Below are 4,208 nucleotides of genomic sequence, written 5' to 3'. Positions count from 1 at the left end.
GAACTAGACACATGGATTCAACAAACTTTACCTCAAAAGAGACAAGATCCTGGCAAATTCTTAATACCCTGTACCATAGGCACCATGTCCTTTGACAAGGCTCTGTGTGACCTAGGGTCAGGCATAAATCTTATGCCACTCTCTGTAATGGAGAAGATGGGGATTGCTGCACGAAATTGTGATCATCAACAATGGCCCCAATAACTTGGTAGCACTCTCAAACGTGAATCACACTTAGTCACAACTCCGCACAACTAACCAGCAAGTGCACTGGATCGTCCAAGTAATACCTTACGTGAGTAAGGGTCGATCCCACGGAGATTGTTGGTATGAAGCAAGCTATGGTCATCTTGTAAATCTCAGTTAGGCAGATAGTAAATGTTATGGAGTTTTCAAATATTAAATAAATAAGCAGAAAATAAAGATAGACTTACTCATGTAATTCAATGGTTGGAATTTCAGATAAGTGCGTGGAGGTGCTTGTCCCTGTTGGATCTCTGCTTTCCTACTGTCTTCCTTCAATCCTTCTTATTCCTTTCCATGGCAAGCTGTATGTAGGGCATCACCGTTGTCAATGGCTACATCCCATCCTCTCAGTGAAAATGGTCCAAATATTCTGTTACAGCAGGGCTAATCATCTATCGGTTCTCGATCATATTGGAATAGAATCCCTTGATTCTTTTGCGTTTGTCATCACGCCCAATAATCGCGAGTTTGAAGCTCATCACAGTCATTCAATCCCTGAATCCTACTCGGAATACCACAGACAAGGTTTAGACTTTTCGGATTCTCATGAATGCCGCCATCAATCTAGCTTATACCACGAAGATTCTGATTAAGGAATCCAAGAGATATGCGTGCAGTCTAAGGTAGAATAGAAGTGGTTGTCAGTCACGCGTTCATAGGTGAGAATGATGATGAGTGTCACAGATCATCACATTAATCATGTTGAAGTGCAACGAATATCTTAGAATAAGAACAAGCAGAATTGAATAGAAAATAGTAGTAATTGCATTGAAACTCGAGGTACAGCAGAGCTCCACATCCTTAATCTATGGTGTGTAGAAACTCCACCGTTGAAAATACATAAGTGATGAAGGTTCAGGCATGGCCGAATGGCCAGCCCCCAAACGTGATCAAAAGATCAAAAAATACAATCAAAGACCAATCCAAAGACCTCTAATACACTAGTAAAAAGTTCTATTTATACTAAACTAGCTACTAGGGTTTACAGAAGTAAGTAATTGATGCATAAATCCACTTTCGGGGCCCACTTCATGTATGTTTGGGCTGAGCTTGATCTTTACACGAGCTGAGGCTTCTATTGGATTTGAACGCCAAGTTGTAACGTGTTTTTGGCGTTCAACTCTGGTTCGTGACGTGTTTCTGGCGTTTTACTCCAAAATGCAGCATGGAACTGGAGTTGAGCGCCAGTTTACATCATCTAATCACGAATAAAGTATGGACTATTATATATTTATGGAGAGCTCTGGATGTCTACTTTTCAACGCCGTTGAGAGCGCACCATTTGGAGTTATATAGCTCCAGAAAATCCATTTCGAGTGCAAGGAGGTCAGAATCCAACAGCATCAGCAATCCTTTGTTAGCCTTTTATCAGAGTTTTGCTCAGGTCCCTCAATTTCAGCCAGAAATGACCTAAAATCACAGAAAAACACACAAACTCATAGTAAAGTCCAGAAATATGAATTTAGCATAAAAACTAATGAAAACATCCCTAAAAGTAGCTAGATCCTACTAAAAACTACCTAAAAACAATGCCAAAAAGCGTATAAATTATCTGCTCATCACAACACCAAACTTAAATTGTTGCTTGTCCCCAAGCAACTGAAAATCAATTAGGATAAAAAGAATAGAATATACTATAAATTCCAGAATATCAATGAATATTAGTCCTAATTAGATGAGCGAGACTTGTAGCTTTTTGCGTCTGAACAATTTTGGCATCTCACTTTTTCCTTTGAAGTTTAGAATGATTGGCATCTATAGGAACTTAGAATTTCAGATAGTGTTATTGATTCTCCTAGTTAAGTATGTTGTTTCTTGAACACAGCTACTTTTATGAGTCTTGACCGTGGCCCTAAGCACTTTGTTATCCAGTATTATCACCGGATACATAAATGCCACAAACACAAAACTGGGTGAACCTTTTTAGATTGTGACTCAGCTTTGCTAGAGTCCCCGGTTTGAGGTGTCGAGAGCTCTTAAGCACACTCTTTTTGCTTTGGATCATGACTTTAACAACTCAGTCTCAAGCTTTTCACTTGGACATGCATGCCACAAGCACATGGTTAGGGACAGCTTGATTTATCCACTTAGGCCTTGATTTTATTTCCTTGGGCCCTCCTATCCATTGATGCTCAAAGCCTTGGATCCTTTTTACCCTTGCCTTTTGGTTTTTAAGGGCTATTGGCTTTTTCTGCTTGCTTTTTTTTTTCGCAAGCTTTTGCTATTCACTGCTTTTTCTTGCTTCAAGAATCAGTTTTCATGATTTTTCAGATTGTCAATAACATTCTCTTTGTTCATCATTCTTTCAAGTGCCAACAATTTTAACATTCATAAACAACAAGATCAAAATTATGCACTGTTCAAGCATTCATTCAGAAGACAAAAAGTATTGTCACCACATCAATATAATTAAACTAAATTCAAGGATAATTTCGAGATTCATGTACTTCTTGTTCTTTTGAATTAAAAACATTTTTCATTTAAGGGAGGTGAAGGATCCATGGAATTATTTATAGCCTTAAGACATAGTTACTAAATACTAATGATCATGTAATAGAGACACAAATATAGATGACATAATAAGTATAAAAAGAAAAAAAACAGAAAAATAAGAACAAGGAATGAATCCACCTTAGTGATGGTGGCGCTTTCTTCCCGAAGAACCAATGATGTCCTTGAGTTCTTCTATGTCTCTTCCTTGCCTTTGTTGCTCCTCCCTCATTGCTCTTTGATCTTCTCTAATTTCATGGACAATGATGGAGTGCTCTTGATGTTCCACCCTTAATTGATCCATATTGTAACTCAAATCTTCAAGAGAAGTGTTGAGTTGTTCCCAATAGTTGTTGGGAGGAAAGTGCATCCCTTGAGGCATCTCCGGGATTTCTTGGTGATGAGCTTCCTCATGCGTCTCTTGGGTTCCATGAGTGGGCTCTCTTGTTTGCTCCATCCTTTTCTTAGTGATGGGCTTGTCCTCCTCGATGGGAATGTCTCCTTCTATGATGACTCCAGCTGAGTAACATAGATGGCAAATAAGATGAGGAAAAGCTAGCCTTGCCAAAGTAGAGGGCTTATCAGCTATTTTGTAGAATTCAAGGGAGATAACTTCATGAATTTCTACTTCCTCTCCAATCATGATGCTATGGATCATGATGGCCCGATCTACAGTAACTTCAGATCAGTTGCTAGTGGGGATGATGGAGCGTTGGATGAACTCCAACCATCCTCTAGCCACAGGCTTGAGGTCCAGTCTTCTTAATTGAACCGGCTTGCCTTTGGAGTCTCTTTTCTATTGAGCTCCTTCAACACATATGTCCCTAAGGACTTGGTCCAACCTTTGATCAAAGTTGCCCTTCTTGTGTAGGGGTGTACATCTCCTTGCATCATGGGCAAGTTGAATGCCAACCTCACATTTTCCGGACTAAAATCTAAGTATTTCCCCCGAACCATTGTAAGATAGTTCTTTGGATTTTGGGTTCATACTTTGATCATGGTTCCTAGTGATCCATGCATTGGCATAGAACTCTTGAACCATCAAGATTCCGACTTGTTGAATGGGGTTGGTCAGAACTTCCCAACTTCTTCTTTGAATCTCATGTCGGATCTCCGGAAACTCATTTTTCTTGAGCTTGAAAGGGACCTCAGGGATCACCTTCTTCTTAGCCACAACATCATAGAAGTGGTCTTGATGGGCTTTGGAGATGAATCTCTCCATCTCCCATGACTCGGAGGTGGAAGCTTTTGCCTTCCCTTTCCTCTTTCTAGAGGTTTCTCCGGCCTTGGATGCCATAAATGGTTATGGAAAAACAAAAAGCAATGCTTTTACCACACCTCTTAATGGAAAAACAAAAAGCTTATGCTTTTACCACACCAAACTTAGAATCTTGCTCGCCCTCGAGCAAGAGAAGAAAGAAAAGAAAAGAAGAAGAGAAAATATGGAGGAGAGTGGAGAAAGGTGTATTCGG

Source organism: Arachis duranensis, chromosome 1 (genome assembly GCF_000817695.3).
Source record: "Arachis duranensis cultivar V14167 chromosome 1, aradu.V14167.gnm2.J7QH, whole genome shotgun sequence".
Lineage (NCBI taxonomy): Eukaryota > Viridiplantae > Streptophyta > Magnoliopsida > Fabales > Fabaceae > Arachis > Arachis duranensis.
The sequence above is the reverse complement of the archived record's forward strand: the minus strand, read 5'-3'. Positions refer to the sequence as shown.